Below are 14,699 nucleotides of genomic sequence, written 5' to 3'. Positions count from 1 at the left end.
GCAGGAGCCACACTTAACAGGCTGCCACAGCTAGTGCCAGACGGCCTTCGAGGGACTTCGGTTATTTGTCCACAGCAGTGGTTTTCAAACTCCACTGTGCAATGGAGTCACCCAGGGGACGTGCTGCAAAAGAGACTGCTGAGATTTCCTGAGTTTCTGATTCAACAGATCTGGGGGTCCAAGAATTGACGTCTCAATGTAACACCGATGTTGTTGGATCAAAGACCACTCTTTGAGAATCAATGATCTACATGATTTGAATTCAAGAAAATTAGGCCCTGAATTTCTCCAAAATCCAAGTCTCTGTCCAGGCAATCCCTAACATAATCAAATTTGGTTTCATTTATTTAGAAGTTGCTTATATAAGAGTAATAAGTCAAGCTGGTAGCACAAACATAATTTTTCTCTCAAGAGGCCATCCATTTTCCAGAATCTGTCTTTGGTCTTTACTATTTGTTCAACATGATGCCCAGTGTCCCTGCCTCAACACTCCCTTCTTGCTTCCTTCATTGAAACAAAGTCCTCGTCAATGGCCAAAAAGTACTTTCCAGAACTTCACGCTCACCTTAGAATACTTTAACTTTGCACCCCCATAACAATCAAGTATACTATTGTGTGGTATTTCACACATTTTGATTTTATTGATCATTTCTATGAATATTTCACAACTCTCTTAAAAATGCTTGTGTCTTAATAATATTTCTTCTAAATTATGTTGCTCAAAATAGTTTTTTGATAAGCACTTTTTCAATAATCATTTACTGGACCCCCAGGAGATGGGAAAGAAAGAACAAATAACTGACTTAGCAACCTTTTCCGTTTCCATGATGATGGCAAATTATCTAAAATTGGGTCTGAAATCTCACTTTTATAAGCACAGAACAGAATAATTTATTTGATTTACTTTGCAATAAGCTTCGATTTCACAACATAAGCAATAAAAGTAACAAATACTTATTTAGGATGCTATATTTTATTATGTACTTTGGACAGGTGTGACTGATTATATAATGTTTTCTAATTAATGGAAGAGGCTGAAGGATATATTTCTGAATTTGTAGCAACCCTTTTTGTGAATAAGCTTCTGTAAAACTTAAGAATCTCTAAAATGTTACAAGAAAAATTTGATATATATTGGTGTATACATGCTCTATTGCCCTCTGATTTAGCCACATAGCCTGAAGTTTTCCAAACTTGAAAAATTATTTTTTCAAAGTTATAGAATTTATTAGAATTTGTACTTCAAAAAATAGCTAATTTTTAAATGAATTTTTAATAATCTAGATGGTTAAGAAATTCTATGCTACCACAAAATTTCAAAGTTATGCAGCTTTCTCACAGAGTTTGGCAAAGTAGGATAAATTGAATTTTTCTGTCTTTATCGATGAAGACAATGAGAAATCAGAGGTTACTTACTTGACCAAAGTTTTGCCACAAGCAAGAGAACTAGAATTTAGACCTAATTTTTAAGCTATTATTCTGCTTTAATCTTATTTTGTTCCAAGTTTTTGATGCCTTCATCACTCAAATATTACTGAAAAGAAACATGTTCAGGTTTTATGATGTTGTTCAGAGATCTCTGAGAGAGATGATACCTCATTATTATATTTTGATATACAACACGATGATTTTCTTTTCTTTCATGGTACAAAGAACATGATTTAACCATAAAATTCTAACTAGTGTTTTACTTTTAAAGCCTGAAATCTAAAAATGTATATTGTTCTTAGTTATTTAGTGGTCATAATCACACCTAATTGTTTATGTCCTAAACATTAGAAATATAGGGATACACAACTTTGATGAAGAAAAAAAGTAAAATTTCTTTTTATTCTAAGAAGACCTTTTAAATATTCTCCATTAAAAGTTTTGAATTTATTGTCAAAATTTCTCAAAGAACAAATAGGAGGATTAAAAATATTTTGGCCAAAGATATTTAATTAGCAAGAAATAAGAGTTCAAAAATAAATTATTTATTGAGGTTAATTTCATATTCATGAGAATAGTTTCCAAAAGCATATTTCCTGAAAACATGCAACTAGATATAAGACAGGCTTTTGGTCTTTAAATGCTACAAGAATAATAAAAAGTAAAAATGGCCTTCAGTTTCATATATAATTGGATATGTTTTCCTCCAGAATTGGCATTTCAGCTGAAGAGAATGTGAGCTTCAAACTTGGAAATAAATAATACATTTACTTATTTGATTAAAGATTGCACAGTGAATTTAATAAAGACATTATGGTCTTGTAATGTAATATAAACTCAATCTTCTACTTACAAACAACTTTAAGACAGAATTTAGGAGGAATGTCCTTTGGAAAATTATCTTTCCTTCCCCCACAGATGATTCAAATAAACAATACATACTGTTTGGAACATTTCATTTTATCTGGAACTAACCCTCTGTTGGCATGTCTTCTTCATCACTGAAAATGTAAGAAAGCACAGCCTCATCATGAAAATGCTGGGTATCCACATCTCACACAACTTAAAAATCATAATGAGTTGCAGGTTTCATTGTCAAGAATTACCGTGTGCTTCAAAAATGTGCTTGCTTCTTATGAAGCAATATAAACCCTGTTTTTAATCTTGCGAACTGTATATTCTATTGGATATGTCTATTAAAGACCGAATTATGAGTGAACAATAAATGTCTTTCCTGAGAAGGTGCATTTTCTGTTGCACTTAGACTTGAAGGTGGTGTAGAAGGCACTTGGCCAAAATTGGGGCAAAGAATGGTTCCTGTGAAGAAGCAACAGTGAGAGTCTGGTTATCTACATATAAAAGAATAAAACTGGACCCTTATCTTAGACTGTACACAAAACCAACTCAAGGTGGATTAAAGGCCCACGTGTAAGACCTGAAAGTATAAAATTCCCAGAAGAAAACACAGAGAAAACAACTCCTTGATATGGGCCTTGACAATGGTTTTTTAGCTATCACACCAAAAGCTCAGGCAACAAAAGCAAAAATAAAGAAGTGAGACTGCATCAAAATGCAGTGCATAAAAAGCTTCTGCACAGCAAACACTCAACAAAATGAAAAGACAGCCTGCAGAATGGGAGAGAATATTTACAAACCATATGTCAGATAGGGGTTGACATGTGAAATAAAAATCTCACACAACTCAATGTCAAAAAACAATCCGACTGATAAATAGCCAAAGTATCTGAATAGACGTTATTTAAAAAACACATACGAAGGGCAACAAGTGTATGAAAAGGTGCTCAACATCATTAATCAGAAAAATGTTAATCAAAACAAATATATCATTTCACAGCTGTTAGGATGGTTGTTATATAAAAAAGAGATAAGTGTGATGAGGGTGTGGAAAAGGAAACCCATGTTCACTGCTGGTGGGAATGTAAACTGATACATCCATTTTGGGAAACGGTTTGAGGGTTCCTCAAAAATTTAAACTAGAGTTACTGTATGACTCCACAATCCCCCTGCTGGGTATACACCCAAAGGAACTGAAATCAGTCTATGAAAGATACATCTGTGTTCCCATGTTTATTGCAGTATAGTTCACAATAGCCAAGCTATGAAAACAATTGGATAAACAAATTATGATATCTAGTTATAATATATATTATAATCTTATAAACTCTGTAATAATAGTATAAATATTATGTATATAGTATTCAATCTTAAAAAAAGATTAAAATTGCCATTTTTGATGATATGGAGGAACCTGGATGGCATTATGCTAAGTAAAATAAAACCAGACATGGAAAGAAAAATGCTTCATGATCTCACTTCTATGTGCTATCTAAAAACAAGCCAAGTATACAGAAACAGTAGAATGGTGGTCATCAGGGATAAGGATTAAGAGGAAACGAAAAAAAGCAGATCAAAGGGTACAAACTGGCAGTCATGTAGGATGAGTAAGTTGTATCTAACGTATAGTATGATACCAATAGTTAATAATATTGTATTCTATACTGAAAATTTTCTAAAAGTATATTTTTTAGGTGCTCTTGCCAATCACATAAAAATAAAACTATCAAAGGTGATGGATATGTTAACTGGCTTCATTTTAGTAATAATTTCATGGCATATATATATGCCTTAAATATGTACCATGAAAATAAGTAAATAAACTAAAATGTAGGTTATCAAAACTTAACAATTTATACACTAAAAATTTCAAAACTTGAAAAAATAACTCAATGGGAGAGATTTACAATTACTTCGATACTATTAGAGCGGCAAAGACGGAAGATAAGTAGAGGAAGGAGACAACCTGATACATGTAGACTCATCAGCAAAGCCTGAGGGACAGTAATAACATCCATAGCGTTGACAGCCAAATCATCAGTAACTTTGCCGTGAATATATTATTTTTGCAACATATGAAACACAAACAGAACAGCAAATCTTGATTCAGGCATCTATCGTCCTAATTAACTGCCTCTCTGATCATGTATGCATGTGTCACCTTGATCGCAACCATTTTCGAAAACAACGAAACAAAAATAAACTATTGTAATTTAAGAAAGTAAATTATCACGTGAAGTTTATATTTGAAGTTATTTTTCAGGAAAACTTCTGGACACTGAAGATACTTACAGTCAATATTACCTCAAGGCAATTATGGCACCCTAACTACTGTTTTTAGTAATATCTGCTTCCAAATACTCTTAGAAATGGGCAACTTGATAAGGTGATCCCTGAAAATCTCTGCCATCTTGATTGTGTTAACTGTGTTTATTTAAAGAGGCTAAAAAGAAAGTTGGTTTTTAATGCATGGTAACTATGCATTAAAAACAAAATTATATATGAAAAATGAAATTATATATGAAATTATAATGAAAAATGCAAGATTACTCCATGCCTTCTAACATTATTCTTCCTACTTGGGTACGTTTTTGCCATCAGAACAAATTGTTAGGATAAATAAATGTGTAAGGGCCATACATACCTATTAAGTCTGAATGCCATGAATTTGTTTGTAATTTTATGTTATTTTAATTATTGTAGTATGTGGTTATAACCCTTTTTGTGTTAATATATAGTAATCCTAGAGACACCTAGGATTATTTTAAAAGTTGAGTCAGTTGTCTCCAGTTATAGAAAATTGACTTACACACTTTTAGTAGTGAAGTCAAAATATCTGAACTGAGTTCACTTCTGCACAAAGGAAAACTCTGCAAGTAACTGAAATTTTGTCAAGACTGGCATATAGACAATTCTAAAAAAGTCCTGGGATATGAACTATCTCAAATTGGCAGCATATACTGGCATGTGCCTCATCCTGCTGACAGTCATTTCAGCTTGAGATACTTACAAAAAAGAGAAAAAAGATACCTTAATAGTTCCAAGTATAAATAGTTATATTGGTATACTCCTTAAAAGAAAAATCAGCACCTTATCGTGGAGTAAAAATTTTACTTATGATTTCTTCACTTTTCTCCCATCAACTCAACAGCCAGAAAATAAAGCATATTAATAAATACACATGCAGACACACACATTGTGGAAATCAAAGACCTGGGTCTATGTGTAGCAGTGTGTTGATAAACTATCTGTAGAGACCGGAGGTCAAATTAATTATATATATGAAAATTATACAACTCCAGAGACTCAAGAAGATATACAGATAAAAGTTACTACATAAGAAAACACAGATTTCTCTATTTTTCTACAACAGAAATCGTAGAGTGGAATAGTGATTTTAAATGTAGCTTCTGTTATCACTTGGGGGAATAGAAAAGTGAGGGAAACAGAGATCAGAATATAGGCACTAATACTTGAATGCCTGTTATGTGTAGCTATTGTGCTTTGACAGTTTTACATAACTTTCTTATTTAACCAACACACAACATTATGAGATTGCTGTTTCTATGACTATTTTTCTGTATGAGAAAACGCAGGTTCTGACTTGACGTCATTCATACCATATTGGGTGGCTGAGGCAGGATTCAAATGCAAACATGGCAGCACCAGTCTATATTTTATTAATCATACAACCACTGTATCCAACTAATTATAAAGTCTGTATGGAAGCCCAGAAAAATAGGCCAGCATTAAACTGAAAACAGCATTAAAGAGAAAACTGTTGATGTAAAAACATTTAGTTTTACAACTTTTAATTTACCATAATTGTGGTTGCTACTGTGACTATTTTATAGGGAAACCATGCACAAATTAATTCATGATACATTCATGTTTTTTTGCATATGTCTCTTTAAAAAAAAAGTTATTTAGGCAAAGTGATTTGGCTACTTCTATAGATGTATTAATAAAGCCTTATTTGTATAATAGTCAAGTTAAGATGAACATGTTTGTGACCTCTTGCAGAAATAATGAAGATTCTGCCATTTAAAGAGCAATAAAATGTAAAGATGTAATTACCAGCTCTTCATTATCTTATGGAATCTCAAGATAAACTCACTTTATTTCAATGTCAAAAGAGCATTAAAGTCCTTTTCAAAATACCATTTAATTAGATAGATTAAGATACTTTAATACATTAATTTCATTCCTTGTTACTGTATATTTCACGATAAGAATGCAGGGATATATATTGGAGTTCTGGGAAATTGAAATTTGTGTAACTTACCAGTTAATTCTAAAATCTATTAATCATGTGCTTTGGTTATCTTTCTTCCTTGGTAAAATAGGGATGTTCAAAGATATTTTCTTGTTGTCTAAAGCATCTGCATCTCATATGCAAGTATACAAAACATATAAAATATTAACAGAATTATGCCAAATATATACAAAATAAAAATATACAAAATATTAATTTAGCAGAAAAAAAACTGTTGCATGAAGATAAAGTACAGGATGAGTAGCTGAATTTGAATGACCAAGAGACTCACAAAAAGATGGGTATGCACAGTTATACTAATCACAAAGGACAAAGATCCCTGTGCACGTGCACGTCACACATATCTGAATAGCTCATATACAATATTGACCGCACATTTAACAATTCAATGAATGGCAACTATAGAACAAGACAAATATGTCCATTCCTAAAGAAACAGTAATCAGTCACTAAAGTGCAAAATACCCAGCCTGTATAAACTTGTAGCAGTAGCCTCTTCATATCCATATCTGCAACACAGAGTTAGAAATGTTTGGATTTAAACAGTAGTGAAAATATTACTGCATTTCAGAAAGGTATGGCCTCAACAGTATGGAGTTTGAATTTTAGAAAAATATATTTCTAACTAGGTTAAAGCTTGGGTGAAAATTTCAATTGCTTAAGATAAGCAAGAATTAGGGAGTGCTGATGAGGTAAGTATAGATGAAAAATAAATTAGCAGGCTAGTCCAAATGTAGTGGTGTTCAAAACTAATTAATCACAACCAGTTACAGATTTCTTGTTTTCTTTTCCACTCGCACTTAGCCTTAAAAATAAACAGAAAAAATAAATAAAATAAATAAGTAAATTGACAGTTGGATAATAGTACGACATCCTGAAACCACTATTCTGGGAAACATATACCTATAATGGGAATACTTAGGAATATTTGTCATGAAAAATTCATGCATAAATGGTGGCAAAATATAAACTTTGAGATTATGTTTACAATATAAATAAATGTAACAATAGGCAACAAAATGGTGTTTTCTGTATATTTCATAATAAGAATGCAGGGATATATATTAGAGTTCTGGGAAATTGAAACTCGTGTAACTTACCAGTTAATCCTAAAATCTATTAAATCATGTTCTTTGCTTATCTTTCTTCCTTGGTAAAATAGGGATGTTCAAAGATATTTTCATGTTGTCTAAGGCATCTGCATCTCATATACAAATATGCAAAATATATAAAATATTAACAGAATTATACCAAATATATACAAAATAAAAATATACAAAATATTAATTTAGCAGAAAAAAACTGTCGAATGAAAATAAGGTACAGGATGGTACTTTATCTTATGGTTTTTTTGTGAACCATAGTCAGAAAAATCAAGGGATCAAAAATAATTAAACAAAATATACCCATTACCTTAGGGAAATCGGTAAATGAGAATTATATTTTTAAAGGAACTATATAAAAGCTTTATGTAAAAACCACAACCATATTTCTTGTTCCCACACATTCCAATCAATTCATTAGATTGTTTTACACATTCTGCAAAAATATTCTAATGCAGGCAGAGAATTTGAAATGTAAAAATTATCATACTGTCTCCTATATTTACAGCTCAGCTACGTATCTTATATGTTAAAATGCTACTTCTGTGTGACACACTCTTACACCTACTGAGGAAAAAAATTGCTTTGTATTAAAAAAGTGAATTATCTCTCTTGAGTAACATGAGTAACTTGGTCAATAGTTACTTACCGTGTGTTAGTTATGGGCTGAACTGTGCTCCCCTCTCTCCAAATTCATATGGTGAAATTCTAAAGCCTAGTATTTCTGAAAGTAACCATATTTGGATGTTTTAAATAAGAATTCAGTTAAAATGAGGACCTCAGGGTGGGTTCCAATCCAACAAAAATGAAGTCCATATAAAATAAAATTTGGAAAGGGGTAAAAATCAGCTACATGCATGCACAGAAGTACAACTGCATGAAGGCAGACACCTACAAGCCAAGAAGAGAGGCCTAAAACAGATCCTTCCATCATGGTCCTCAGAGGAGCACTTTGACCTTGGATTTACAGCCCCTAGAACTGTGAGAAAATAAATATCTGTTGTTTAAGCCACCCAGTCTCTGCGTGTATGCATGTGTTTAAGTGCCACCTTAGAAAACGGACATAATGGACTTTTTAAAGCCAGCACCCAACTATGTCAGAATCATTTTCAGATGTTTATTTTATTTTATTTTATCAAGTATTCTAATGATAATTTAAAAAAACAGTTTCGTGAGTTGGTTCACACTTTTAATCCGAGCACTTTGGGAGGCAAAGGTGGGAGGATCACTTGAGGTTGGAAGTTCAAGACCAGCCAGAGCAACATAATGAAAGCTAAGGTCTACAATTGTTTTTCTTTAATAAAAAATAAAGCTGGGTGTGGTGGCACACACCTGTAGTTCTAGCTACTTGGGGGCTGAGTTGAGAGGACTGCTTGAGCCCAGGAGATCAAGAGTACAGTGAGCCATAATTGCACCACTGCACTCCACCCTGGGTGACAGAGTGAGACCCTAAATAAAAATAGACAAAAACAATTTCAAAACTTAAGACTAAAAGACACTCAAAAAACTGTCAATTACATTTTGTTCTGATTTTTCTATTTTATATAGTATGATGAAATGTTATATCAACTTGCCATTTTTAAAAACAAAAATCAGATGGATTTAGCTGGGCACAATACCAACTGTACTGAGAATTTCTAATGTGTTCGGATGAGAGACCTGAAGGAAAGGAGACAGATTTAGAAGGAATGATGGTTAATCAGATCAGTCATTCAAATAATCTACCTACTAGTAAAGTTAGACAAACAAACAAATGGCAACAACAACAACAAAACCCCACCCATCATCTATAGAGAAAAATCATAGTCTCCCACTTGAAATAACACATCTGTCTGGCAGCTTCAATAAAAGGATGCATATTTTCACACAGCACAAAAGAATTATTTTTATATTTCAAAAACAATTGCTGCAGAACTATGAAAAGAAAAAAATACAGACTGTAGAGAACAAAATAAGACAAGCTTCCATCAAGAAGGAAACATAAAATATACTAACTTGAAATAACAGATATACACTATATTTGGAGTCCAAGCTTTTAGTGTTGACTCCAGCCCAGTTATATCGGAGGCAAAGATAACTTGAAATAACAGATATACACAATATTGAGAGTTCAAGCTTTTTAGTGTTGACTCCAGCCCAGTTATATTGGAGGCAAAGAAACAAAGATTTGCAAAGGATTCCTGAATTATCCAAAGTTAAACACGTTATATCTAACCAAGCCAGATCTAGAACACATTATTGGTCATATTCTTTCCATTGACTATGTCTAATTCCCCTTAAAGTTTTTCCCCTTTAAATATAAATCCTACGCACATTACAACTTTGGTAACATAAACAGAACAAGACACTTATTCTTTCTTTCAGCACTTTGGATGTGCTATCCCATTGTGTTCTGACTATCATTGTTTCTGATGAAAAGTCAGGTGTTAATCACAAAGTCCTTTCCTTGTATGGATGAGTTCTTTTCCTTTTGTTTCAAGATTAACTCCCTCACATTTTATTTAATCCAGAATTATTAGAAACTTCTCTAATTTTGAGACTCAAAGTCACTCGTCAGATCACCAGAAAATTTCAAAATATACATTCTAAGTGCTTGTAAACTATCAATATACTACTTGAATGTCTTCTTTTATTAATACAAGGTCATGGTTTGGAATATTTGGGAAAGGAATATAAGTCAGAACAAGAGCATCCTAGATTAGTGATTGCAAGTTCAATCAATGTTTTTGTGACAATCAAATAATAAATTACTTCTAGTATTTTTGCTGACATATTTCTTTCCCTACTTTCAAGATTCACACAGAAATATACCTAAAATAATATAGTTTGATTCTCTTCAAAAAAATTTTCTTTCTCCTCAATCTTTCTCAATATTTTTAATACAATATTTTTTGTTTCTATATCCATCAAAAAGTTTCAATTTGATGAGATAGCATAAAAAAATCTATTTAGAGGATCAGTTTGGAAGTCAGATGTGCAAAATGTTTCTTATCTGCTCTGTTCTCTTTTCATTATCTTCTCCCTGACCCAACCCCAAACATTATAAAGAATGCTAAACCCTTTATAAAGAATTTTACCAGAATCGATATTAAAATTGAGTGAGCTATTTATTACTTAGAAGTAATTCTCAAACTTTAACCTGTAATCTCATATATTTACAGTGGAGCATAGTATTTAGAAGAAACCTGGCTCAATTATAGGTGAATCACTCCTTAGCAATGTATCAGAGTTCGGCAAGTTACCCAACCTCTGCTAATAACAATCTATTAATCTGTAAAAGTAAATATAAATATATCCACGAAGTATTCTTAAGGTTAAATGAAATAACTTATATAAAAGTAAATCACTTAGTGTAATGTTGAATATATTATATGTTCTAGCTTGAATTACTACTAATGAAAAACTACATTTTGAAATTTTTGAAGCTGAGATCAATAAAAAAAATAGTGCCGTTCTCCAACTTTTTCTAGGTAGTTTGCTAGAAATAAGAAAGTAAAATAGACTAGGGCCGAGTTTCTGGATTTAAGGATCAGAAATCATCTGCTGTGTTTATTATGAACCCTTTATATCCCTTCAGTTCTTCCTACAAATTTTTACAAAGAACTTACTGAATAAAGAGTTAAAACACCTCAAATTAACAAAATCTTCTCTACTATGTCTCCATTATTTCAAAAAAGAAAAGAATAATAATTTTGTCAATGATAGTTAAGTACATGTCAGTCACTAACACTATAGCAGATACCTTCATATTCCTATTTCTAATATTTCCAATACCTTCATATTTCTATTTCTCATTCATATTTGAACCCAACTCTGTAATTTAGGAAGTTCTCTTTTTTCTTTTATAAATTAAGGCATGAAGTGTCAGGTGACTTGCTCAAGATTACACCACTAGTAAATTTAAAAATATAGTTTACTTGCCTACTGTCTTAGTGATATAGTTTACTTGCCTACTGTTTTAGTGAATTATTGATCATGCACAATTCTTTTTGAAAACAGAAATTCATTTAGCATACCACATTTCAAGATCCATTGGTAAAAGCCATCTTATTAGCTTAATCAACAAAAATGTCTAGAAAATGTGAGCTTTTATTAACTGATAAAATATTAGAAGTTATTTATACATATATATATAAACCACCCCTATAATCTTTATAAAATTATTTGGGAAAGGAGGGAGGGGATGAAATAAAAATAAGCTTCCAACACATCCAGTCTTAAACATTAAGTTAACTTGCTATCTGTCCTGCTTCCTCATAATTGTTTATTAGGTACAGCCCCACAATCATTTATATCCTGTCACAAGATTATAGTTAAACTTAACTACTCATAGATAACAACTTGAGCATTGTGAAGTGTTAAGTTTTCTCTCTGAGGTATTCTTTCAGATCCTACATACCAGTAAAACTACTGACATCAGCTCCTCCGAAGGGCTCCAGGAGAAGCTGACTCACTAAAGGGCGAAGTTTCCACATCCTGGTGATTTAAACCCCCTAACCCAAACCATTCAGTGACCCCATTTATCCAGCCCGTGGCCCTCTACAATCCCTTCACCCCAACCAAGTACTCTCTGGAAAGACAGATTTGAGGGTGCTCGCATCTCCTCACTCAGCTGTCCTGCAATCATTAAACTCCTTCTTTACTGCAAACTCTGTTTATCAATTTATAAGACTGTGACTGCACAGCAGTCAGAGCATACAAACACGTGAGTCCTGTATCATTTATAAATATTTAACTTTTATATACATTTAACTTCTATACACATAATTGACTATTTTGTATATTAATATTAGTAGGTAATAATAATATTTATATTTCCTCCATAGGTAGCTTCTGGGGCATTTCTGCCTGGTAAATTTTTATTCTTTAATGACAAAGACTAAAGTAACTTCAAAATATTATTGAGAATTTTTTTTCTACTGACGGGACACTGAATTTGTAGGTAGAAATAAAAACCTAGCTTTTTACTAAACTTAATTTTAAACAAAATTCAAAATATAAACATAAAATTAAGAATTTCCAAAATTAAACTTAGTTTTAGAAACTCACATAAGCAAGTGTAATACTGAAGAGCAAAGAAACTGTGGTCTACAAAAAGAATTATAAGTAATTCATGAAATCTAAGGGCTAATTTGTGAAGTAAATTAGGAGGATATTTTATGCTGTAGCTCCATCCTAGAGACAGAGAGAATCGCTCTAGGAAAACCTGCTCAACTCCTTTTAACCAGAAATTCTTTCTTTCTCCAGAAATCCCTTTCAGGTAATGCCTAATAATATCTCACTGAACATGTATTAGAAATCGTAGTTTAATTTTTAATTAAATAATTCAGTGAAAATACATTAATTGTAAAGATAAGTTTTAACACATATAGGAATACTAGACTTACGGTGGTCATCAACCCAAAATGCTACAAAATTACATGGAATGGTTAGTTTGGCAAAAATAAATATCACCACTACCACCAAAAACCTAGGTTTCAAAAAGAAATAAAAGAAGCATTCCTAAATGTTAAAAATTTTTCATTTGTCTACTTTCTAAATGCTCTTTAAAATACTTACGTCATCATAATTTTGAAGTTTAAAAGTAAAGAAATAGTTCTCCTAGTTAATATACTGCCTTAAAGTTACTCTGGCTCACAAACAGAACAAATCAAAGCATGACTTGACAGCTGTCAAATTACAGGAAATTGAAGCTAAATGAAATTGGACACCTCACCTCATCTAAACTCCTTACTTTATAAGAAGGAAAAGCCTCACAAAATGTTGAGGTCATTTAACTTCAAGTCATCAGGTGAGTTAGAGATAATCTGAGAACACCACTTTTTTTCTCTTTGTTACTATTCTCTCATGAAATTTTGCCTGAAAACAGGTCTACTAAAGAGAGAAGAATTTGTAATGAAGATGAACATATATCATTGCGTTTCTGCTTAGGGTTGTTCAATATTTTCCCATTGATAATATATAAAATCCTACCTACTTTGACCTCCTCTCCTACCATTTCCTTGCTATTTCCTAGAACTTCATTCTTGACTCCAAAGCTGCACCCTCCTGCATCAGTTTCTTTTGTTTTAAATCTTCAGCCCTTCATAAATTTCATCCACCAAACTCCTATTTATCCTTTAACTCCCTATTATTTTTTCTTACAGTGCCACATTTTCCTTCATTAGCACATATCCAATTTAAAGTTATATAGTTTGAGGTTTTGCTTGACTTTCTGTTTCTCCATTAAAGCATAAGCTCCACAAAAGCAAGTATCATGTCTGATTTAACAGGGTATATTCTATTCTTATAAGAGTGCTGCCACGTAAGTGTCAATGAATGTTTGTGAAATAAATGAAGGACTAAAGGAGTGACTGAACAAATAAAAATAAGTTCTCTGTGTGTATTGTATGTGTGAATAAGATTTTGAGTTTGGCCAAGGCAGTTAATCACACATTAACAACTCATTAATGTTTATAGCACTGAGGTACAAAATTGGTTCAACACCACATTCTAAGATGAAACAAGGTTTGTGTTCAGAAATATAGTGTCACTTTTTCTAATATCAGCTGTCCCCCAACTATCAGCATGACACAAGCAAACCATTGATATGTGTTTTTCTGGTTTTTTTTGTATTGAAGATTCCACATGAATGAAAATTATTATATTTCTAATAGGAAGTCCTGTTCTAAATGACAGCAAATCTGAGGGTGAACACATTTGTTTAAAAGAGAGAGATTAAAAAGATGAGATTCTGTGTGTACATTATATAACTGAAGAGAGTTGTCTCTAGCAATTTGACAAGAAAGGTGAAACAGAACATTAACCTGAGCACACAAGTTCAGCTAATGATCTGGGATAGGGAGTTGCGGGTAGAGGGGAGGACAAAGACGAAAGACAACCATTTACCCCAAGTTACTCTCCAAAGATGAGAAAAAGCCCTCTTAGTAATGTCTTTCAAAATCTAACTACTTTCAAGAACACATGGATGAGATACAGAGAGATAGTAATCAAGTTGGACATTAACTTAAAAGTCAGATGACTTTTTAAGCAAAAGT

The sequence above is a fragment of the Symphalangus syndactylus genome, chromosome 23 (assembly GCF_028878055.3).
Source record: "Symphalangus syndactylus isolate Jambi chromosome 23, NHGRI_mSymSyn1-v2.1_pri, whole genome shotgun sequence".
Taxonomy (NCBI): Eukaryota; Metazoa; Chordata; class Mammalia; order Primates; family Hylobatidae; genus Symphalangus; species Symphalangus syndactylus.
The sequence above is the reverse complement of the archived record's forward strand: the minus strand, read 5'-3'. Positions refer to the sequence as shown.